This window comes from Uranotaenia lowii, chromosome 3 (assembly GCF_029784155.1).
Source record: "Uranotaenia lowii strain MFRU-FL chromosome 3, ASM2978415v1, whole genome shotgun sequence".
In the NCBI taxonomy this organism is placed as follows: domain Eukaryota; kingdom Metazoa; phylum Arthropoda; class Insecta; order Diptera; family Culicidae; genus Uranotaenia; species Uranotaenia lowii.
The window spans coordinates 182,524,131-182,549,011 of record NC_073693.1 but is presented as its reverse complement, the minus strand read 5'-3'; the positions used below and the strand labels follow the sequence as shown (position 1 = coordinate 182,549,011).

General features: G+C 38.8%; 4 long non-coding RNA genes and 1 pseudogene across 13 annotated transcripts; 3 read left to right on the top strand and 2 right to left on the bottom strand.

Annotated features, from left to right (window-relative positions):
* Nucleotides 1-694: 694 nt before the first annotated feature.
* LOC129757770 (uncharacterized) lies at nt 695-7,217 on the top strand. 9 transcript variants are annotated; one of them, XR_008739797.1, is made up of 10 exons: nt 695-871; nt 1,460-1,611; nt 2,035-2,183; nt 2,251-2,718; nt 2,785-3,109; nt 4,137-4,213; nt 4,277-4,562; nt 4,626-5,339; nt 5,400-6,233; nt 6,300-7,217. It is a non-coding gene; the product is annotated as an uncharacterized LOC129757770 (long non-coding RNA). The 9 variants fall into 9 exon arrangements; XR_008739796.1 differs by lacking the exon at nt 695-871 and adding an exon at nt 903-1,379; XR_008739800.1 differs by lacking the exon at nt 695-871 and having other exon boundaries at nt 903-1,611; nt 5,400-6,065; nt 6,136-6,233.
* An 850-nt stretch (nt 7,218-8,067) lies between these two features.
* Nucleotides 8,068-10,819, top strand: LOC129756356 (translocon-associated protein subunit alpha-like; annotated as a pseudogene).
* A 1,593-nt stretch (nt 10,820-12,412) lies between these two features.
* LOC129757609 (uncharacterized) lies at nt 12,413-14,598 on the bottom strand. 2 transcript variants are annotated; one of them, XR_008739742.1, is made up of 4 exons: nt 13,913-14,598; nt 13,596-13,824; nt 13,347-13,492; nt 12,413-12,870 (listed from the first exon to the last, which is right to left on the bottom strand). It is a non-coding gene; the product is annotated as an uncharacterized LOC129757609 (long non-coding RNA). The 2 variants fall into 2 exon arrangements; XR_008739741.1 differs by having other exon boundaries at nt 13,596-14,598.
* Nucleotides 14,599-14,891: 293 nt separating this feature from the next.
* LOC129756676 (uncharacterized) lies at nt 14,892-16,235 on the top strand. Its single transcript, XR_008739512.1, has 3 exons — nt 14,892-14,988; nt 15,055-15,296; nt 15,611-16,235. It is a non-coding gene; the product is annotated as an uncharacterized LOC129756676 (long non-coding RNA).
* A 311-nt stretch (nt 16,236-16,546) lies between these two features.
* LOC129756675 (uncharacterized) lies at nt 16,547-18,335 on the bottom strand. The gene is made up of 5 exons (XR_008739511.1): nt 17,738-18,335; nt 17,599-17,680; nt 17,400-17,540; nt 16,919-17,339; nt 16,547-16,858 (listed from the first exon to the last, which is right to left on the bottom strand). It is a non-coding gene; the product is annotated as an uncharacterized LOC129756675 (long non-coding RNA).
* Between the last annotated feature and the right edge of the window lie 6,546 nt (nt 18,336-24,881).

Sequence of the window (24,881 nt, the reverse complement as noted above, 5' to 3'; positions counted from 1 at the left end):
GTTAATTCGAGTTAACATGTTAACCAAGGAATTTGTTAGTCGTTATGATTATTTTTTTTTTTATTAGGTATTCAGTGAAATACATATTTTTCGCCAGGTCAATTCAAAACATGATAATGAAACTAATTGATTCAACTGTACTAGTTCCGAGGCGGTAGGAGCAAAGCGGAGATGACTATCAAAGACAAGTTTGGAGAATGTAGGAAGGTTAAGCGTTGAACAGCATCTGGAATAATTTGTCAGGTTCAGAGGGCATAGGAAAATCAACTATGGTACTATGCAGAAGAATCAGTAGAGTGCTGGGCTATTAGGAGTTACTGTCCCAAGATCAATAAAAAAATCTGAAACGTGACTGTAAATTTTTTACTTCAAATGCTGTTTTTTTTTTTGCTAAATATGGTCATCCCGAAAACCATACTTATGATCTCTGCATAAATTTCCCTGATTTTTGTACATAATTAACTATTTAAGCTTTTATTTCACTGAAATTTTTCGTTCTTTTTCAATTTTTCCCAAAATTTACGAAGTAAATCATTTTTACCCACTGGGACCTTAAGGCGCAACTACCTACTTTTAGGTTGTTTGGCCTAAAGTCACCAGTGGGTTCCTGCACTAAGGTGGCGATTTACGTCAAAAGTATTCAAAAGTGGGTAGTTTTTGGTGTCCGTGTACGACTTTTTGCATTGCACTGGATTGGCGTGCAAAACAAAGGTCGCAAAATATTTGTTCGGTTCGTTGGTTTTTGCGACCTTATGCATTTTCTCAGAAAATGCAGCGGCGTGTGATGTTAAGTTAAAAATTCAAAAAGAAATTGCTTGTGAGAGTTGTTCAAGTCAGTGTGATTATACAAACTTCTTCTTTTTATTGTGAGGTAGGTTCAATGCATATCTTTTATGACTGGACTGATTTTCACCCAACAAACCATTAAGCCCTGTTTTGAGCCGAATAATGACTATTCAACAGCACTTCAGTGCCTGTTAGCCGTGTTGAATGTTTTTAATTGTTAATAGGCCCTGTGGGAATCAAGCAGCGAAGAAGGTTGTGTATTAGTTCGTATACCCTGTCAGGAAGGTTTGCTCAATCGGGCCGATTACAAAACAGAGATGCCAGCACTCGAATTCTAGCGGTTAGAATTCGATCTATTATCGGCTCGATTTCCATCCGCCTGCTCGATTGCTCGAAAACCGACGATATTTTTTGCAGTGCTGCTATGAACAAAACGAAACACGAGCAGTTTTCAATTGCAGCAATCTGGGCGCGTGTTTCGTTTTGGTGCGTGATTGTTGTGTTGTGAATGTTTCCGCTGTTTTTGTTCAGAAACATTTTGAGCGCTGTAGTAAAAAAAACCATTGTCCGGCGATAATTTAATAATAAGCAAGGTATGTTAAGATTGATTGAATTCTAAACAATCAAGTTTTATTTACATATATAATTTTCTAACCCATTATCGTCCCCACAGTAAACATCGGCTCATGCAAACAAAGCTTCCAAGGAAATGTCCCGTGGGTAAAAGCTTTGGTGGAATTTCATCCGGACCCACTCAGAGGTGGTCGCTTCACTTGGATGACTTTTAATTAGTTTTTGGCGTGATACTTAAAAGTGGAAAGCAAGGTAAGTACCGATGTAAAAAAAAATATCTTTTTCAAGATTAAAATTTTAATTCTTGTTGATCCAATCTAGATTCGAATTTTGAAAATGTTTGATTGATTGCATTTGAATATCCTCTGAACCGATCATTTTCATCGGTTAAGGTCGCGGTACACCTCAGGTGAAAATGAAAAATCTTATTTTGTCAAAAACTCAAAAAAGTGACACATATTGGCTTAGTAACATGGTGGAATCGTTGGGGAATAGTTAAAAGCTGAATTTCGAACCGGTCTCAGAGTTCCCCAGCAACACCCAGGCCAGCATGCAAAAGTAAAATTATTTGAATTTCTATGTTCAGCGGTTTTTTTTTCAAATAGATCAAATGAAGTTATATTTTCCGATCGTAAAATTTTACCATAAAAATAATTAATGATTTTGCCTTCTCAGATCTCTTGCGCTTGCAGTTCCATGATGTTAACGTATGAAGTCGTATGGGGTATATGGTCGACTTTGCCGGTCCATCATTTTAATGCAAAAAAAACGCGCACAACAGAAGAAGAGAAAATCAAACATAAAACTGGCCCCGTTTCCGTTTGGTAAGTTCTTATTTACTATTAACCATTAAGGAACAATTAAAAAAAAACACCCCCTAACTATTTCCAGTGAAGCTGTTTTCATTAGTGGTTGCACTAAGCAATAGCTAATGCCTTCTTCAGCAGTCTCGCCAAACTGGAAAAGCGGTGAACTTGACGGTAATCCCGGTGGATTAGAACAAAGTCTTCGTGAATCCTCCACTTCCAGCCGACATAATGGGAAGTTCAACACCGTCACTCAACTATTAGCTTAAAAGCAGCAAAAACTGTTGGTGTCAGCAGCAACTGCAACAGCAGTATCAGCATCGGTTTTTCACCTGCTGCGTCGTCGAAACCTTCGGTGGCCGGATCCAATTTCGGGTCGACTATGCGAGACCGCGCCCCCACAATCTGCAACAATAGGCTGTGCTAAATCCTAAGTTCAGACAATAGGTACAAACAGTCTTACTCCCGTTCGATGTGATCATAGAATGAAAGCTACAGATTTAGAGGAATACTAGAGCTGAGAACGAGTTGCTGCGTATGAGGACGATAACAGGTAATCAAAGCTCTTGTAATAATATTTTTTGCTATTTATTACATTATTTCAGTATTTGTCCTAAAGCTATTTTTTTTAGTGAAGTGCAGCAGTTGTAATTGGATCCACTAGATGCAACATAATAAAAGGGGCGCTAAGACGGACGAATGCTGTGGTCCTGTGTGTATTCATTGTATACCGTGGATTCCTCGCAATGCATGTGAAGACGTTTTAGCCTCAGGAGATTGCCATCGATGCCAGTATCAATCTGCAGGATAATTGCACATAAAAAGAATCGTCCGTTCAACATGACTTTTTTTTAACTCATCGCTTTTGGGATTTCTACAAACAGCTAAATCGGACGATGTCGATTCGATGATGGACGTAAAAGAGCGAAAGGTTACTTATAATGGTAAGTTTTCCAATTTTTTATTTATTATTTTCGATAGATTTTTTTTATAATCAAAAGATCAATACCAAAATTTTTTTTGTCAATTTAAATTCAACTAAGAGGATCAGGATGCAACATGAAAAACACAGATTCAGATTACTTATTCATTAAATTAGCTCTGAGAACCATAGTCAGAATCAGAGAAATGATAATTATCAATAATCTTTTTAACTCAGGCGTATAATCAAGAGTAAAAATTTAAAAATTAAAACTTAAAAATATAACTTTAAATTAACGATTAGCTATTTCAGTTATTCTTATGCTTTATATTGAAACTTTTTAAATACATGTACTCCTAATTTTTCGGAGTTCGACCAGACCGAAATGAACGCTAATAGCATTAAGCTTTACGCAATAGTAAATAGTAAGCAAGTATTGCAATAGTAAATAGTAAGCAAGTATTGCAATAGTAAATAGTAAGCAAGTATTGCAATAGTAAAAAGTAAGCAAGTATTGCAAAAGTTAGCTTGAGCTTTACGTACAACTATTTTCTTGTACAGACAAACACTATAAATTCAAATAAGTGCAATTAGTAGTTCATAATCCTAGAAGTTTTTTCAGGTCAATCAAACTCGCTGTTTTGATCTAGCAGCGACTGTTGTATCAATTTTCTTATGGTGCTTAGTCCAGCCTGGTCGAATCTCGACCAATTATGCTTAGATGGGTTATGATAAACCTATAAATAGGTATCATGATTATGAATCTAGTTTAAAAAAAACATTGAGTCATTCTTAAGAATTGAGAAATTTTTCGTAGGTATTTGAGAATTATTTTTTTTTTATTAAGTACCTGTTCTACTTTTTTAAATTAAGCACAAACATTCAAAATAACAAGCACCAATGAGCTTAACCAAAACCTACTAAAGGGAAAAAATGAACTTAAAATGAAAAAAATCTAACAAAAAAATTAACTTCAATTTTTTTCAAATCAAATTTTTAAATCAAGTTATCGATTTTGTAATTATTTTACATCTTATTTAATTTTCCAGGTTTACCGAACTCTTTGACTCCGAAGTTTGTCCCAACCAAGCAGCTGTTGCTGATGACTATGAGTTCGATTACGTAGGTAATTTTTAAATAATTCGTTTTGATCATAGATCATCTATTCATTCTATTCTATTCATTCCAGCTTTGTAGAGATTAGCTAAAGGAATTCTAGTAATTTGATGACAGCTCCAGATGATGTTGAAGTAAATAAATAACGATTTTCCACTTTCACTGACGAGTTGTTACCTTGTCGCGATAGCGATGCCACAGACACGGTCAGTGAATGCATTCGTCGAGAAAGTGGGTGAAACTATATTTGGGCCCAGTCATAGCTTCCCTACCGATCACCCACCGTACAATTAATAGCTCTGGTATGGATGTCCTTCACGTGCCTACATCGTAGCCTCCACCGCTTGGTCGGTCCAGTGGTATGTTCAATTTATGCATCAACAATTGCTATTCAAATTTAGTAATTTTTTTTTCATTTACAGAAAAAGATGCATGCACTATACTTTTGTCGGAAGATGAATCCCTCAAAAAGCGTTTTGGCAGAAAAAACTAAACCCACATTTCGATTCGATCACCCGGGAGTTTTTTTAGTTGCCATAAGCAATGATACTAATCTGCAGAATGATTCTGGTAGCCATTTTTATAGCCGTAACTTTTAACATGCAACGTCAAAGATGTAAATGCGAGGAAAATACATTAAGAAAAATTCAATAAAATAAATTTGAAGATGATTTACCGTGATTTACCATCGAAATAAACCTCCGGTGGTACAGAACAAGGTCATCAACAAAAAAGCCCAGTAGCAACAGCAACAGAAGCATCAAAGCTAGCCCAAAACTTTGATTACGGAGGTGTTGAAAAACTAGTATCTTGTCAACCAATTTCGTAAATTGAGTCTACCTTTTCGAAAATTTCGGAGGGTACGAAACCGCAGCTAGACCAAGTATATCAACTACTTCAATCAATATTCCTCCGTATTTTCTCGGATAATGATGAAGTTGTGAAAAAATCGGGATCTCAACCTACTAGGAAAACAAGTTCGACTGCTACCACTGCATGTGCTATAACAACAATTGGTGCACCAACGTTCAGCTCCGGAACGATGACTGGTAATTTGAGTGATTCTATTTAAGATCAGTATTGGTCAGTGAGATCATCGAAAGGAATTTTATTGAACAAGTTTTTTTTAATGTTATGTAAGTTAAACGACATGCTACCTATTAATCGATGTCATATTCGTTTTTCTTTCATTTCAGTTTCAGTCAACAGAAAAAAATTTTACGGGCAACGTTCGGCTGCATCAATTCGATGGGTTCCAGATTGAAAAGCGGGACAAGTATTCACATGAGATGAAACTGCCAATATAAACGTACCAACCAAATCATTAAAATCGTCGAGTGTTTCAACAGCATCAGACAAACAGATACCGCGGCCTGCCTAACCTACACTATGAAGCACACAAGAAAAAAGTTCGACCTAAATTCCTTGGCTGTGTACTCTGAAGGTAGTTATGATAAGTAATGGAAGAGAAAGAGAAATTGACGAACCATCAGATCTTACTATTGCTAGAATAGAAATCAGGACATTGATGCCTGTCAATATTAATATTGTTCAATATTGACGCCAATAATGTGTTCTCACAATTTGTCATTATAATGTTTGTTAATATTTAATAGACATCTCATACAAAATATGAAAAACAAATAGAAAAATCCATTAATTTGAGAAAATTAGGTAAAGTCGGAGTGCTATCGATTTGGCCGACGAAGAATCGAATAAAGAGAAATTCTGGTGCTCCTTTTTACGTGAAGACTTTTTTGAAACGTTTTTGTTAACATTTTTATCTTTATTTTTAATCTTTCAGATTCTATCGAAATATTCACAAACTGCTCTTCGAAGGCCCCATTCTAAAAGAACTCTAGGTAGATTGTATGGAATATATATTTTTTACCACTCCCAACAATGAATAGAGCAAATTAATTTAAAAAAAAGGAAACCCAGTAGCGCCACGACCAATGAAGAGCCGTCATCTGGTGCTGGAAACGGTTCCGACGCAGTCATTCCCTCAGTGGTTGCATCAACAATTTCCGGTATAGAATACATTTCCCTACCAGCCGTTCAGCCATCATCGATTAATATGAAATTTTCTATTGCAGTTCCGAAGGCCACCACCATTCCTTCCATCCCACCAGGAATGTTCGCCCAACACATCGTATCAGCCGCTGCTTATACCTCTTCTTGTGCCATTACCGATTAAGAAGCGGAAGATGGTGACGACGATTATGCATCGTTTCCAGCGAATATGATCTTCGGTCAGTCAAAATGGGCGATGAAGATTAGAATCAGGTGTTCTGTGGCCGTTCAAAGTTGTTCAGGACGACAAACAGTTTAAGAGGCCTCGGCGAGTTGAAATTTTGTGTAGCAAAACTGATCCAAGCAAATTTCGAATTGTCATGCGAGGCGAACAGATGCACAAAATTGCTGCCAACCATTCGATTGAATAAGCTTGCGCCAAACATCGCAATGTTTTATAGTCGAAGAGGCAGCAAACGAATGTATTAGAAGAACAAAAACTAAAAAATAAACTAATGAAATAAAAATCTAGCTTTTTGTAACAAAACCGAAAAACCTAAATGAATGGCAACAATGCTAATTGGCCCAGAAACGGTTCGAAAAACCGTTCTGTTTCGGTCCGAAATCGGTCCTTTTTTACAGATGGATGCTATGGCAATCGGCCCAGAATCGGTTCGAAAAATCGTTCGGATTCGGTCCGAAATCGGTTCTTTTTTTCGGATAGAGGCTATGGCAATCGACCCAGAATCGGTTCGAAAATTCGTTCGGTTTCGGTCCGATATCGGTCCTTTTTTCGGATGGACGCTATGGCAATCGGCCCAGAAACGGTTCGAAAACCATTAGGTTTCGGTCCGAAAACGGTTCGCTTGTTTTGACATTTGATCTGCTCGAACTGGTTGAAAAAACTTATCGTCGTCCGAAAAAGTGTTTCATTTTCGCACGATTTTCTACTAAACTCGGCCCGATTTCTTATACGATTTCGGACCGATCGAGCAGATGAACGGACAAAAATCGGGCCGATTTCGGGCGATTTTTCCTGTCTGGGTAGCTGCTTCAGGGCTTTCAAGCCCTGATGTATGAAGTTTGGTGAGATAAACGTCAGTGCTTGTTTGCGGCTTTGTATATGACATCTGAGGTTTAGTGAAACACAAACAAAAACATAAAAAAGAAGTAAATATTGTTTCAAATATTTAGTTTTTTGCGGCAGATTAAAAACTTCGTTTCCCATTCCGGATCACAAATTCCTTCACTGGAAGTCCACATGAGTTTTAGGAGAAACGTTTTACGATGGTGCCGATGAAAACACAAATTCTAGAATTCCATCCGAAGCTGAAGGTGCCACCAGCCAGTGGAGTTCCGGATACGAAAAATCGAATCTTCCAAGATCGGACCGAAAAATCGAACCTGCCATGAAATTTAATGATGAGGTGAAGGAATTTTACTGCAAAAGGCAATTGTGGACAGTCAATTTGACGAACATGCAGTTTTCCATTTTTGAAATGCCGCTGAAGTGCCTCTCATGAAAAAAAAATGAAGTTCAGTGCATTTAAAAGTGTCCCAAATTTTGTTAAAGTACAAATGAGTTATATGAGAAATATATGCTATTAAAGTGTTTTATTTTCATAGATTAAAAAACAGTGCCCGAATAGAAAAACATTATGAAAAAACCATGAATTTCATTTTCACTCTGCTGTGGATTTTATGGTTGACACCATGAATATCACGGTACATCAAACCATGATTTCACTGTCAAACTCATTGTTTTTGACCATGGTATTTATGGTTTTGGCCAAAATTACCATGAAAAAAGGGGGTTGTTAAGCAACTTAGAGGATAATAGTTATCCGGCAAATGAGCCATCCTGCAAATGTACTAAAAGTGTTTAGTACAGTGCGCAGCCAATTTAGTACAAGCCAATCGAATGTTTTGGTTGCGTATTGCTTTGCTCTTTTATTCGTAATAGTGAAATTTTGGGGTGTCCATTAAATCCGTAAAAGCTGTTTTTCGGTACAGATTACTATCGCGTATTATACAGATTTCAGTGGAAACATTTCGGATTCAAAACCGGAAGGTTCACACCAAACAGATGCTTTTAGGTAAGACCTGGGATCTGCCAAACACGTTTACTGACTTTTTCATCGCAAAACGTCCAGCCGTGCAGCATTATTTGGTAGAAAAGCTCGATCGGCTACGCGGACGCATCAGCGCAAGTTACCACGGTTTGCGCTAGCGGATGTAAGTGTCTTTTCCAGTGAATAAATAAAGTGTAAATTTTGTGAATGAACTCAATGATTCAAGCAGCAGAACAGTTACTTCCAATGAAGAAGCTATTGGTCTTTGCTTTGCTGGTTCTTCCGGCGGTTCTCCTTACGGCGGACAACGGTAAGTTTCGAGTTTTCATTGGAAGTTTTATCACTTTCACTTCGACGTGGCATTTCGTAACCATAATTTTGGGTTTTTCTATTTCTGGCAGGTTCCCGATTCATGGCCAATGCTACCGAGGACGAATTAGACGAGGAATTGGATGTTGAACTTGAATCCGATGAGGCATCGATAACCCAAAATGAAGAACCGGAAACAGATGAAGAACTAGAAACGACAAAATCGCCAGATGCGGATATGTTCCTTCTATTTACAAGGCCTCTCTATGTTACTGGAACTCAACTGGAATTGCCTGCCGGAAATCCTGTCGAATTCCTCGTTGGATTTGCCAATAAGGGAAGTGACGGTTTCATAGTAGAAAGCGTCGAAGCTTGCTTCCGGTATCCCATGGATTTCAACTACTTCATTTAAAACTTTTCGGCTATTGCCTACAACGCCAGCGGAAATCAGTTTTCCGAAGCCGTCTTCAATGAAATCGTTTCGATTATCGAAATCGATGAGGATCTGAATGGGGAACCGTTCTTCCTGTACGTGTTCCTGGTGGCTGTTGTAGTTTTGTTGCTGGTGCTCGGCCAACATTTCCTGGGATCGTATGGCAAGCGTAAACGCTCCCCAGCTGCCCGTTAAACTGTGGAAACCGGAACCACCAGTACCAAGGATGTGGACTATGAACGGATTCCACAAAAAACACTCGAGAGGATTCGTAAGTTTTTCTTGTTTTTTTTTTCTTATAGAAACTAGACTTTCTTTCTGGAACATATTTTGATAACCAACTTAAAAATCCTTAATAAACGAAAATTGGAAATCCTAATACATACTTAATTGTACTAACCGACTTGTTTCTTCCAGAAAAATCTCCCAAGGGCGGCAAAGTGTCGTCCCCGAAGCAAAGCCCACGGCAGCGGAAGGCAAAGCGACCTGTCGGTGCTGATGATTAGATCAACGGCTTGGAGAACTCATTGCTTTGAGAAGGGTTGCTATCGTTAACAAAGCATAAAAACAGAGACACAAATATGTAGAATGCCCATCACCATCATCAACACATGAAGCACAATCGGCGTGGAACAATAATTCTGGCGTTATGTTCCGGAAAGCCGTTTGACAGAATAATTTAATGAATAATTTTGTATTTTGCGAAAGGTCACAGTATGCTAGATAACCGTTACGTCAAATAACCCTAAAGTCAAAACGGGACGAGCCAGATTATGTCCATTGGCAAACATTCAGCAAACAATAGCCAGTGTTTATATTTACATCATTTCATTTCGAGATTAAATGAGTGATGAGTCCGGTCCGGAAGATTTTTTTAATCTGTATAATCAGAACAAACATTGTGCTGATTTGAATGGATCGAAATTAGATGCGATTATAGAAAGGATTCGGTAAGTAAAATATTTCGATTTGAGGTTTAGCAAGAATAAAATTGTTGTATGTTTCCCTATTGTAGAATGCTTATCCAAATGCTTCATGCCAATGGATCTCGACATCTAAGGTCTATCGCACTAGTTTGCCTGGGTTACCTAATCAGCTACACCTTGAAAACGATGCTCTCACTGACCTTTTTGTGATAGAAGGATGCAAACGAATAAAAGAGACGATATTGAATCCGGATGAAATCGTCAAATCCGCTCGCTGTTGAACTAAAGATGTAGCCATGATTGGTGTCAACATCCAGCAGAAGTTATTGGATGCCAAATATTTACTAGAAGAAATTCATCAGATAATTGACGGCGGAGAGCATCCCAATGGACACATGTCTGTCGCTGGAGATGTTTGGCCATCTCTCAGTCGATCTTATGGGTTCCAGTTTCTAAAATAAGTGTTCGATATAGCATTTTAAGGTGGTCTGCCGAAAGTTGAGTCATGGAAAGACCTTTTACTAGCTTATGCCGAAATTGAACGACAAGAGTTTTTCAAAAGTTAGTTAAATCTCGAGATGGAATGCTGCGGACGAAAGCTTGTAAGACGAAGCAAGTCATATTACAGGTGCCATTGGAAATTTCCACGTAAAATGTCGCTGAATGATGTTATTTCAAATCCAGCTCTAAATCGGGCAGAGGCAAAGTCTCTTGAGCACCACCACCGGACAAACATTCGGAACATACGAATAGAAGTGCGGAATATAATATGAAAATGAAGTTCTTCGGTACAAAAGTTTACAAATAAAATAACAAAGTACTTATAAAGAAATTGATACACTTGGCACACACATCCTTTAGAAGTGCACGACTTTAATAAACCTATTTGAAAAAAAAAAATTAAATATAATAAGTATATTTAAAAAAAAGAAACATTCTATTATTCCGCTTATTTTGTTCGTTGTTTTTTAACATATTCAATGTCTTTACTACAGAGATAAACCGGTTATTTCATAATATGCATAACTAGGTAATATATTTGTTCAGTTTTTTTAAGTCACACACATAAGTCACAAGTATTGAAGCTTGAAGTCTCCGGGAAAGCTGAAAAAAATTATTTTCCGAAAAAAAAATCTTTATAGATATCTGTACCAACACGTGAAAAGGATGTATCTTCATATATGGCGAATCGAGAAAAACGCGTTTGAAAAAAATACAACCCATTTTAAATCGCTAATTAAAAATCACTTGAAATTTTAACTTTTTATGAAAGACAAACGATGTTTAGAAGCATTCCCTACATGTTGGAATAGAGGGATATCAATTTTCATGAAAAAACAACGCACTATCGTAGATAGAACCTAGCTCACTTAATATTTTGTCTCCCTTGTTTATACACCCTTTGCTATTTTCTCATTTCTAGCTTCAGTTTTAATCTCGCGTTCACTTGCAACTATGTTTTTATGTTGAATAAAGTGTTAAATCTTTACCAACACATAAAAAGGATCAATCTCCATATGTGGCGTATCGAGAAAAACGCGCTTGAAAAAAATACTACCTATTTTAAATCCCTAATTAAAAATCACTTGAAATTTTTGCTTTTTATGCAAGACAAACGATTTTTAGAAGCATCCTCTATGTGTTAGAATAGAGGAATATCAATTTTCATGAAAAAACAACACACTATAGTAGATAGAACCTTGCTCACGTAATATTTTGTCGAACCTGTTTATACACCCTTTGCTATTTTCTTATTTTTGGCATTAGTTATAAGCTCGCATTCATTTGCAACTATGTTTTTATGTTCAATAAAGAGTCAAATTGATTATTTTGAGTTTGTTTGCGGAGTAGTAGCGAATTTTTTTTCCGGAGTAAAGGGTGTATATCAATGTGATGGCGGTTCTGGTTTAAGAATGTTTATAGATCCTTTACTCAAATTGAGTTTTTAATGTAACGGAATAATATTTTCTTAAAAGGGTTTTACCGTTAAGTAGTGCTTATGTTGGCCTATCATGAGGTACTGAAAATGGTTTTTGTTTACTTTTGGAGATAGATCCTTTTCACGTGTTGGTACAGATATATAAAAATGAATGTTTTTCTGTCTGTCTGATTGTTCTCTATAGACTCGAAAACTACTGTTCCGATCAACGTGAAGTTGGGTGTATGAGAGTATTCGGAGTAGAAGATGGTTTCAACAATACTTTCAAATCGCTTTGACTTAACTAAGGAAGGGCTTCCATACAAAAGTGACATACAATATGGCACACCGATACAATTTTTAAGCATATTCCATAAAATTCCGTATTTTAAATATATGGCTGCTTCTATCTTGTTATTTTTTTTTATTTTCAATAATATAGTCAAATTGGAAATTTCTAAAATTGTATGAAGCGGATATGTTTCAAAAAGGTATTTTCGATTTCATCTAGCAGTCCAAAATTCCAAACACATCATATAGGTGGACGCCGCTAAACAAGAAACCTGGGATTTTCATCTCGGTTTTCATTTCAATAATCAAAAGGAAATCTAAAAATTTCTTTAAATAAGTTTAATTCGATTTTTTCCTATTGGAATTTTATATTTATAGTTGAGATAGTAACTTAGACCGAACTCATTTTCTTTCGGCGTTATTCAGTTCCTAATTCAGCTTGGCATCAAACAATTTTCCAACAACACCGCTTCCTTTCCTAGTTTCCAAATTTGAGGACTGTTTTACCACCCTAAAATATAGAAAGTGGCAATGATAGCTGGTAGCTTTTTTGAAGTGATAGCAAAAATGGACCACATCCAAGGATGACAACAGACTCTTGAAACAACTCTTGATATACGATGATTTTAGCCACTGAAGTTTTGTGCCAACTGGTCGGGAGATCGCACATTGGTTGTTACGGACATTGCTGCCACAAAGGCCAACCTGTAAATAGGTAAAGTAAATAAAACCAGGTAAATTCCAAACTTAAAACAATTTATCAAATTAATATTTTAGCATTTTTATATTTTGTAACTAATATTTACAACTAATTCGTAACTAATAAACAACACATTTTTTTATGTATGAGATAATCAAAGCTTGGCGCTAAAAGTTACACAATTGTCGGTGTAAATAAGCAATTTTTATTTTGCTTTAAAAATTAAATTGAAATCTTACTGACAAATTCATTTGTGAAGACATTGTAGTATGATCACTTAGTTTACACTTAGTTTTACATATTATCAAACATAACATAGCCTGTTTATAATAATTCAAATGTGTCACAAGTTTTGAACAAAAATCTGACAAAGATAACCGTTTTATGAAAAGTTGAATTAAATATTAATTAATCTAAAAATTACCACATGTACTGACTAGAACATTCTTTTATTCTTTCTTCATTCTTTTAAATAACTCACCTCTATCTCAGAAATGTTTAACATTGGGGGAACCTGAGCTATTGATGGGCTGGTACCGTAGTACCGAATAACTTCAGCATCTTAGCCTCAATTGAAATTTTCTGTGGTATTTGAGGTGAGCGTTTCGATGATGGTCTTTTTTGTCACTAGAAGAAAAAAAAAAATTTTAACAACGTAAAATAAATCGAGTAGAGTGATTCGTTTGCTTATGACTTTTGAATCAAAAGGGAATCAAAAAGTGGTAATTACCCCATTTGTTTTTAAACTATCCTCGGAGAACACAGAAAATGAACGTTAACAGATAAGGCATGGTTCTCTAAATATCTATTTAACAGCTTGTCATAGTTTTCTGTACACGGAACAGCAACGTAAATACATCGCCCCGTTTCTTGGATCTTTATCATTTCATTGGTAACTTGCCGAACTTTCAGCGCCGTGCCGTGGCTCTTTGCGTTGCGCTTCTTCCCACTAACTAGGGCTGGAATCGGAATATTCGTCATTTCATCCTTAATCACGGGTCGTCTTTCGGGTAGTTGAACCTGAAGCTGAACCTGAACCTAACTCACTAAAATTTCATCTTTCATGTTTCAGCTTTCAGAACTTAGGATTTCAGAAATTCGCAAATGTTACAGTTGACCAGCTCAGATGAGCCTGGATCGGAGCTGCAATACACTGCAAATCAATGCTTGGCACCGATTTTTTTGATGTGCTGTTCCCAATTTCCGACACTCCTGCCGAGCGGAGCATTCTGGCCTTCTTTGAACTCCCGGAACCATGTCATCTAACGGAAGTCATCTGGTTTCGGAACCGAATTGAATTCCGACTCGGAGCTGGCCCCGGGCAGAGCCTTCTTGGAAGTTTCGAACCCGGACGCATTGGCATCTCTTCATCATCGGTGTATTGAGGTTCATGCAGCAGGAACTTTCCGTAGTCGTGTTATAGGAAGGGTTTGTTGTTCGAGATTCTGTTCTCGGGTAGTTTTGCGATGATTGAACCTTCTTGCTTCGCCGGTGCTGGTGCCGGATCTCATCGGATGGGGGGAACCGGTAGCACTGAGCGAAGCGTTAAACACCAAGGCATTTTTGAACGGTAAAATGGTTTTCTTATTGGACGCACGAACTGGTGTCAGATTCTAACCATCTTGCAAAACTGAAAAAAAAACCGAGATTATCACTCGGTTAATTTGTTGATAAACTGGTGGCTTCGACACCGCACGAAATCGCGACGGATATTATAACTATCGTTTACTAGATTTTTCAAAGAGTTTTAAAGTGCAATTTAAAATGGAAGCAAAACAATAACAAACAAATTCTAGCTGTCACCGCATGCAGGATGGCATGTGTGTACTAAAACGTACTGAAAATTGTACACGCTTACTCGGTTAAACTAGGATTTCGCTGGTTTGCAGGATGGCGCCGGATGAATTAACACACAAATCCACACAATCCAGCATAGGCGTTTTGGTACTGATCGTTGCCATCCTGCAAATGTTCTAATAATTTTAGTACTGAGCATGCCATCCTGCAAAATGCACGCAGCCGTTGTTGAAAACGTCAGAAAAATGTTTTGATTTCGATTTCTTTTACTGTCGATTTCGTAATATTGGCTTTGGTCAATTTGCTTCCGAAAAATTAATTTCCAGGTGAGAATTAAACTTTTATCTGTAATACTCTTTTCCGGAAACTTATATATTTGAATTTTCTTGCAGACATTTTCCTGTTCGAATTTTGAAACAGATAGGCATACCTCTGTAAATATAGACCGCAGGGCGATGCAAAAGATCACCGAGGCCTGCTACCGAATGCGATCCGATTGCATGAATGATAATATTCATGCCAGGAGTGGCAGTGTTGAAAAAGGAACTACCGCGAATCAAGATTGCTTTCCCGGATTACTCGATTTTCGGTCGATCCATCCGAAACGATGTTATCGGTGCAGCTGCGATCAAAAGTAGGTACTACGCTTATCCGGACGTCCGGTTGACGTTTAATTCCGGGTAAAATTTAAAACAGCTTAAAATAAAAAAGCTTAAAATTCCTGATGCAAGAGTTAGAAAACTGTCTTCGGAAAGGGAGCGCCATTTCTAAATAATTGTCATTTAAATAAACTCGAACAAAATACAAACAAATTAAAATATATTGAAAATCATTTGGAATGCTTCACTTGAATCCAAGTTTTTTGGCACTTGAATCTCCCAATTAAAATCAAGCATCAAGTCTGTAATCAGTGAACCCGAACAGAATTAATGTAATCTTTATTTTTAGGATCCCAAAACAAACCATTCGAAAGCTGAGACCGGTCGACAGGTGCTTTGCTGCTTATCTCCCAAATTGGTGGCGAAATACGGATCGATTATTTGCAATACCTGAGAAACCCAAACAACTGGTCAGAATTCGAATAACGACAAATAGAAGTGATGATCTACTACAATGTGGTACATGGAGATTCTATGATACTGAATGCATTCAGAAAGCTACCCTCGAACCGTTATCTTGGCTGTTTCATTGCAGAATAATCTTCTTGGAAATAGCCAATCGTGATTGCGCTTCATCTGAGGCATGGTACTGAGCGTGGCCCATTGCCATATGCCATTCCTTTAGAGGGTTAACTTGGATCAAGATAGGCATACACAGGAAAAGTATAATGAGGCACCAGGAAACTTCAAGTTTGCTCTCCTGGCCGACAAATGCTGCGGCTGGTTTTGAAATAGTTGAAAAAAGAAAAGATCGAAAGTTCTAGTCCTGTGCGGATGAAGACCAGCCTTGTAAGCTTTCGTATAGTCAACATGCCAGAAACACTAGTTCATCGGTGGAATGAGTTCTGGACGCAAAACCCGTCACGACAAACATCAGTACCAAATATTCTCATAAACGAAGATCTGAAAATGTACTCCATTGCGTTGTCTCTAATATTGTTGATTTCTTTCCCCAGCGGGTTACGTTGTTCAAAGGGTGGCTAAATTGAATAATTTTCTTTTAAAGGTTAGCATCGAAAAGCAAACTGGTTCTTTATACGCACATACCTACATCTCTGAATTTTGGAAAATGCTTTGTTAGTCGATACACAAAGATTTTACGTGGTTTAACATTTTCCAACCGATATCAGAACAAACCTCTTGATCGTGTTCAACTGTTTCATGTAAGCCATTACGGAAGAGTTATCAAGCTTTTAAATCTTAGTGTCCATCATGATGAAGAGCAGTAAGTTATTTTAATACAATTTGTAAGCAACTTTTTATTACTTTAGGGCGGTTTTGAGGCTTTCGTTTTGAAAAGATTTGTTTTTTTCGTTTCCATTAAAACAATAAACTGCATTAAGTTCAATTCAATAAACTATTCCTTAGCGTTCCGGCGTCGTGGCAGCCAGTCTCAAGTTGATGCTCCAGAAAGGGATTAGCAGTATGCATATCATAAGCCGGTGGGTACGGGGTACCATCAGCATCCTTTGGAATGCATGAACAAGGTTTCCATCGTCCTAGAATATCTGATACAGGAATTCTTAGATGACCTGATCTGAAGAAATAACCATAAAAATTAATTTTAATTTAAAGAAAGAGAATTATTTCAGCTCACACTTATGCACTGCTCTGGAGGCGTGCCCTTTAAAGGCTATCGCGACGATCCGTGCATTCTTTTTTTCTTCAATTTTGTTTAGGTTTTCCAATACATGGTAGGCCGGTTTGGTACAGCGGACGCTCATCTTCCTAACCGTTTATTTGGGGTTTGTTGTGAATCCTACCGGCAGGTGATTTCGCGATAGTGTCATCCACGAAGCTCCTTTGGCATGTTGCTGATCTTCGTTTTGCTATGCAAGGTTCCTTGTGTTCCTCTGGTAAACTATTCGGTCGATTCCTGCGGACCGGCGCTATCATGCGATCCATTATTGGATCTCCTCTTATCCTATGGATGATGTAGGATGCAAGGAGCTGCGTGCTTTCGGCAGGCATTCTTTCAAAATCGAGAAAATCCGGATTGTAATTCAGCTGACCAGAACCTAAAACGAGATGAAGCCGTCACTCGCCACTGGACAAATCAAATTGATTCAACAACTTACCTAAACATTTCATCTGATTAGATGCACTTAGTGTTTGAAAGTGCATTTCCAATTGGGCCTTCACCAGTGCATATTTGTTTTATTCATCACCCATCGCCACGCAGCGTTCAGCACCGTGTCACCTGAGACTCGTACCGAAAGCTAAAATTTCAGGTGATATTATCACAATTGTACATGGCTACTGCTAGAAATCACTCACCTGAATAAAATATTGTAGCTGATGCACGATATCCGAAGATTTGATCCCGGCACCCACACATCGTTTGAATCGCATCGAAAGGCTGGAAATGAAGGGGAAAGGTCACCTTTGGATACTTTTTTGAGTGAAGAAAACTTACCTGAATAATAAGGGCTCAGACCTGAAGGGCTGAGTTTTTACCACCTGCACAACCCGATGCAGAAAATCCATCACGGGAGCAGAAAAATTTGAAAGCATTCAAATTTCAGCAGCCAGTGTGTATGCGAAGCAAAACATTTTGTTGAAAAACAAAATGACCATCAGCAGCTGTCACCGCATGCAGGATGACGTGTATATGTACTAAACCGTGTTGAAAAATGTACACGCTTGCTCAGCGCAGCTCGGATTTAGCTTGTTTGCAGGATGAATTAACCCAAAAATCCACACCATCCTCCAAGCGTTGTTAATATATTTAGTACTGATCGTTGCCATCCTGCAAGTGTTCTTATAAATTTTAGTACTGACTATGACATCCTGCAAAATGCACGCAGCCGTTCTACAAAACGTCAGACAAATGACAAATGTTTTGATATCGATTTTGTTTTACTGTGTTCATAACATTGACTTTGGTCAATTCCGTACGCGTATTTTCCTCTATCTTTCGGGACTAGATGAGGTATTTTATCTCAAATGGCGTTTCTTTTTGATTCGGAATATTGCGGGAAAGGCATTTCAAATAGGATTGTGAGTAACGCAGAATGCTCCGGTAATTCGTGTGATGACTGATGTATAATAATAGCAGGACGTCGGAAGCGAGAAAAGCTTCGTACTTGTACAATACGCTGACCGAAATTTTTCGCACGACCTCCCTGCTAAGCAACTGTGGAACAACCTGAAAAGAGAAGGAATTCACAACCCTTCTAAACAACAGTCTGACCCTGAGGACATCGATCTGAATGGGTTAAACAGTTTCTTCGCGGAAGGACACACGAGGCTTTCGCATGCCAGTAGTTTGCATAACTGTGATCACCAATATCCAACCCATCTTCAGCCTGTAAGAACGTTTCAATTTGTCAGTACAGATGTCGAAATAATCGTGAGGCACATCTTTGAAATCCAATCGAATGCTGTATAGACCAGATTCCGATCTCTTTCATCAAAATGTTGTGCCCCTATATTCTACCATTTCTTGAACATCTTTTCAACCACATAATCGAGTGCAAAACGTTTCCCTCCATGTGGAAAACTGCCATAATAACACCGCTGCCAAAAGTGTCTAACCCCGTAGAGCACAAAGATTTTAGACCCATTAGTGTCCTTCCAGCAATGTCTAAAATATTAGAAAAAGTTCTTCTGGCACAAATCACCAATCACTTGGATACATCCAACCCTTCACCTATCGCCAGGTGCCAATCTGGTTACCGTAGGGGATACAGTACCACAACAGCGCTCACGAAGGTTGTGCATGATATTTACAGCGGTTTCGGAGACGATGACTGTACATTGATGGTCCTTGTCGATCTGTCTCTGGCGTTTAATTGTGTGAAGCATTCCATTTTAGACACAAAGCTGGACGAAGAATTTGGATTTACTAGAAACACTCGCGATCTAATCTCCTCCTACCTTTCACAACGAAATCAGATTGTGAGGTATGGCGAGCTCAACTCAAACAGCTGTGAATTGCGAGATGGTACGCCCCAAGGCTCATGCCTCAGTGCGATGCTGTTCAGCTTATACATTAACAGCTTACCGAATGTGCTTGAATGCAGTTACCAGCTATACGCAGATGATCTGCAGCTGTATGTTACCGGACCACAATCTGAAATTGATCATCTCATTTTGAAAATGAATCGGGATTTGGAGACAATTGATTGCTGGACCAGGAAAAACCAGCTTTTCCCAAACCCGAAGAAAACACAATCAATTATTGTTCAATCTCGTGCATATTGGTCACCTTGAATTCAAATATTTTAGTTGATTCTTCCATACCCCTTGACATTTTCGCTATAATTTAATTGTAAAGTGTTGCCATTTTGTCATAGTTTAAGTAAGAATATGAAGAATTAGGGCGCCAAAAAGTGTAATTATGAGTACAAATAAAATGAAATGTCTCTTCCTTTTTTATTAGTCGACAAGTAAAGACTTATTTTTAACCATCCGAAATGGTCTGCCCAAACATTTGGTGCCGTGACCAGGATGTAGGAGACTTTCGCCAGAAGTCCAGAACTTCTGCTCAGCGTTAAGTAACCTGCCCTGGGTAACCCTAAACCGAACCTGACTACCGTAGCTGATCATTGGCCCACAAAGAATCCGACCTGTACCCGTTTACCTACGATCCAAGCAACGACGTTGCCCAGTTAAAGCTCCTGTTCTGATTCAACAATGCGATCCGGATGGGTGGTACTGGTGTTATTGGTTCAACACCAGCCATTCGGAATCCTGCCGTACTGGCTACCGGCCAGTACTCACTTCGAAAGTATTACGAAGGTACTTTGAAGTCAGTGTGCCCATTGTTGAACACTTGGTAAAACAACCCAACATGCAAACTACAAACCTTCCTGTGAGTGTATCCAAACCATTTCCTGGCCCAACCGTCCCCGGTAAGAAAGCAACCCGGATGGGTGGAACTGGTGTTATGGTCCTACACCAGCCATCCGGACAACTGCAGTACTGACTGTCCGGTCAGTACTCGCTGCCAATGCAATTTGCAGTGTTTCTTTTTTGTCCCAGTCCAAACTATCCTGCAGCCAGTGTGATGTGTCCAAAACCCAGAAGTGAGCCGCTTAATGTACCTACCAATTCCGCAGCAATAATTGTCCGAAGTTCAGCAGCTATTGTCCAGTCTGCATATTGTGAGAGTGCCCTTTTCAATATTGTTCCTGTTTGAGTTAGTCGAGTTTGTTTTGTTGTTGTTTTTTGTTTGTAGTTTTCAACACTTGGATCAAAACAATGTAGGGTTGCAATAATTTAAACAGTCGTTTAAGGTGGCCGGTATGTTCAATCTCGTGCATATTGGTCACCTTGAATTCAAATATTTTAGTTGATTCTTCCATACCCCTTGACATTTTCGCTATAATTTAATTGTAAAGTGTTGCCATTTTGTCATAGTTTAAGTAAGAATATGAAGAATTAGGGCGCCAAAAAGTGTAATTATGAGTACAAATAAAATGAAATGTCTCTTCCTTTTTTATTAGTCGACAAGTAAAGACTTATTTTTAACCATCCGAAATGGTCTGCCCAAACAATTATCTTTACCAGGAGGAACTCTGTAACACCAGCTGTACCTGTGATCTTTTGTGGCGAGGTTATAGCTGTATCAAAAACTGTTGTGAATCTTGGGCTGCGGATGGACAATAATCTTCGATGGCGAGATCAGGTGAATGACATCATGATGAAGGTGTATGGAACCCTACGAACCTTCAATCGATTCAAAAGCGTTCTCTCCCTGCCTACGCGGAAAAAGCTTGCACAGTCAATAATCATGCCCTTTTTCATGTATTGTGATATTGTGTACTACCCTGGACTCAGCCAGGCTTTGAAAGAAAAACTGCATCGTGCCTTCAAATCCGTCATCAGATTCGTCCACAACCTGAGGCACAGAGAAAGTACTGGAGCTCTAAGAAGGACAATTACTGGTTGTGACCTTCCAGCTAACTACTCCTTACGCATCGGATGCTTCATGTTCAAGGCCTACAACAACAACGTTCCGGATTATCTACTTCAGCACATACAGCGCGGTCAGATGGATAGAACTAGGACATTAGTTGTCCCCCAGCATACTCACAGCAGCGGAAAAAGCGTTCTAGTTTACGGAGCGTCTCAATGGAATTCTTTAGCACTACCTATCAGACAGAAAAACACTATCTCTTCATTTAAGTCAGCTTTCTCTTTAGAATAATTTGTTAGAGAGTAATAGAATAGTACAGACTAGAACTAATTAATTCACTTGTTACTATCGAATTGTATTTCCTTGACCCTAACTATGATTTTATATCGATGGGCTGACGTTAAATCAATAAAGCACAATTACAATTACAATTGTTCCGATCCAGATGCGTTGACTGAGTGCCGGTAACATACAAGGTCTACAGCATGGAGTTGGCATTCGGAGTAACGTTTGAACGATTTGGTCGCACATCCCAGCCTACCAGTCTTTGTAATCTAGGCACTCATAGCTCTGGTAGTGCAAATAACCTAACTTAATTAGCCGGAATTGCTACAAGGGCTATCCAAATCGTGGCGAACCGGCGGCCGAGTTTTTTTGGGTTTCAAGGCGCCAACTTCAAAATGTGGCAACTTGCCCCAACCCAATTTCTCGATATCTACCCAACAAAAGTAACCAAGACGTTTCTTCATCTTCGAACTGGAAACTGTCCTAGTGATTTCAGGTAATAATTCAACTTTAATCTGCAATCCTCTTCTCCGGAAACTAATCTCTTTCAATTTTATTGCACACACTGGGAATTTTGAACAAAAATGATTTCCTGTTCGGATTGTGAAACAGCTAACCATCGCTATCAGCAAGGCCTGCTACCGAACGTGGGCCAATTGAATGACTAAGAAGATTCATGCCAAAAGTGGCAGTATTAAAAAACGAACTACCACGAATCAGGATGGCTTTACTGGACTACTCGATTTCCAGTCGATCCATCCGAAGCTGTTATCGGTATTGCTGCGATCAAAAGTGTAACGATTAGCTGTTTACGTTTCATTTCAGGTAAAATTTACAATTAGTTCATTTATACCTACATATTCAATGGCTTGAAAATTTTTTATGCTGATGTAATGCTATTGAGGCAAGGCAAGGAGTGCAAGTGCAAATCAAGCAACACATCTGTAATCAGTGAACCCAAACAGTTATTATGTAAAGGTTTTTTTTGGGCCCGAAAACGAGCTAGACACCGGTCGACAGTTGCTTTGCAGCTTAGCTCCCAAATTGATGGCAAAATACCTATAGGAAACCCAAACAATTGTTCGGAATTTAAATGTATGTATGTATGTTGGTTATCCACCATGGGTGCACGGATTCACCGCAATTTCTGTATAAGTATGGGCTCACATACATTTTTAGATTAAGTTCGACAAATATCCAATGTAACGCGTACAACATACCCGGACCCCATGGCCTCGTATGAACTGTTATGGATGAATGTATTGTGTTGATGTAGGTTTATTTAGGAAAAACGAATCAACCAGGTGGGCTAGTTTACTTACAGGTATTCCGGCATTCGTCTATATACCTGGCCAGCTGGCAACTGATTGAACATTCTTATTATATAGGCAATTATATTAGAAAACACATCCTACCTGTCGGCCACCTATGGGACTCGAACCCAAAAGTTTTTCTTGCCGATACCGGGAATTGAACCCAGTACGCCTGGCATACCAAAACCAGACTCGCACCAGCCTATACGCTAGGAGGCTGGGCAGGCTGGGAGGATACGCTGGGCAGGAAATGTTGCGAGAATGCCGGGCGACCGTCCTGCAAAGCAGGTATTCGCTGCTTATCCGCTAGGAACGAGACGAGCAGGGGCGCAACGAGCGAGGTGGTTAGACCAAGTGGATGTGGGATGCCCGAAACGGTTGCCATGGGCCGAGTGAATTGGAGGAATATTGTTCATCAGGTTACGTCGTGAGACGGAACACCATGTAAATAAATAATAGAAGCGATGAACTACTACAATGAAGAGGAGAATCTATCATATTGAATGCATTTAGGAAGCTATTAAAGTCACTACCGAACCGTTATCTTGGCCGTTATTCCATATCAGAATAATCTTCTTTGAAATGGCCAACTGTAATCGCGCTTCATCTGAGACATGATACTGAGCGATGATACTTTTTCCGTATTTTTGATCTAAACTTCGTAAACAGTTCCTGATATGTGGATTTTTTTCGAATTTCTTGGTAACCTTTACAATTGTTGATGGTCCTACGCCGTTTGGCCTAAAGTCATTTGGCATAAAGCCGTTTGGCATAACGCCATTTGGCATAGAAGTCGTTTGGCATAACATCATTTGACATAATGGTCATTTGGCATAATGGCCGTGTAGTGTATAGTATTGATAGTAAGAAAATGATGATTAGAATAAATAAAATAAATAATTAGAACTCCAAATAATTGTTAATATTAATCAAATCAATATCATTGACGATTAGAGTGCAAAGAAAAAAAACAGGCATGTAGAACTTGTAGAGTTTTAGTCGAGTCCATCTAAGAAAGAGAGGGAAGAAATTGGAGAAAAGAATTCCCTATCAAGAGCGAGAGGAAAAAGAGATACAGGCAGAAAAAGGTTTCAATGTGCTAGATCTTCAGTTTATTGGAGAATTTAATGGAGGATAGACGCGGTAACAAATTCAGCGGAGAAATGAATCCCGGACGGAAGTCCCGTCACGACAGGCCGTTTGGCATAATGTCCGTTTGGCATAATGGTCGTTTGGCATAAAAATATCAAAACTCAATGTTTAGGTTTATTCAAATCCCTAGTAAGGCCCGTGTCTCTAGGTTTACTCAAAGCTAGGGACAATCCCCTAGCCCCCCCCCCCCCCCATCATTTTAGTTCGAACGCGAAGCGTGAGGAGGCTTCCTTGAAAATTTGATCTATAATTTTAGGACGGCCCCGTCTTACTAGGTTTATTCAAAGCTAGGGACAATCCCCTAGCCCGGTCCACAACGCGAAGCGTAAGGACCATACATCATTTTAGTTCGAACGCGAAGCGAATTTGATCCATTATTCAAGGACAGTCCCGTCTTTCCAGTTTTATTCAGGCCTCGTGTTTCTAGGTTTATCCAAAGCTAGGGACAATAATCCCCTTGTTCGGTTCGCATGCCACATGCCCATAGAAAATGCATTATTTTATGCCAAACGACCGTTATGCCAAACGGCCATTATGCCAAATGACCATTATGCCAAACGGCCATTATGCCAAACGGCATTATGCCAAACGGCGTTATGCCAAACGGCCAAAGGTGCTCTTAAATTTAGTTGTTCCTAAGCATTCCGCGTCGTGACAGCCTGTCGATAGTTGATGCTCCAGAAAGGGATTAGCAGTGTGTCTACTTTAAGCCGGTAGGTACGGACTGCATCCTTTTGAATACATGAACAATTCTTCCACCGAAACAGGAATACAGGAATACAAGAATTCTTAGATGACCTGGGGAAATAATAAATTTTAATTTAAAGAAAGAAAATTCATTCAACTCACATATATGTACTCCTCCGAAATCTCCGGATGCGTGTCTTTTTTAACCTATCGCGATGATTCGAGCATTTTTATTTATTCGATCTTGTCCAGCTGTTCCA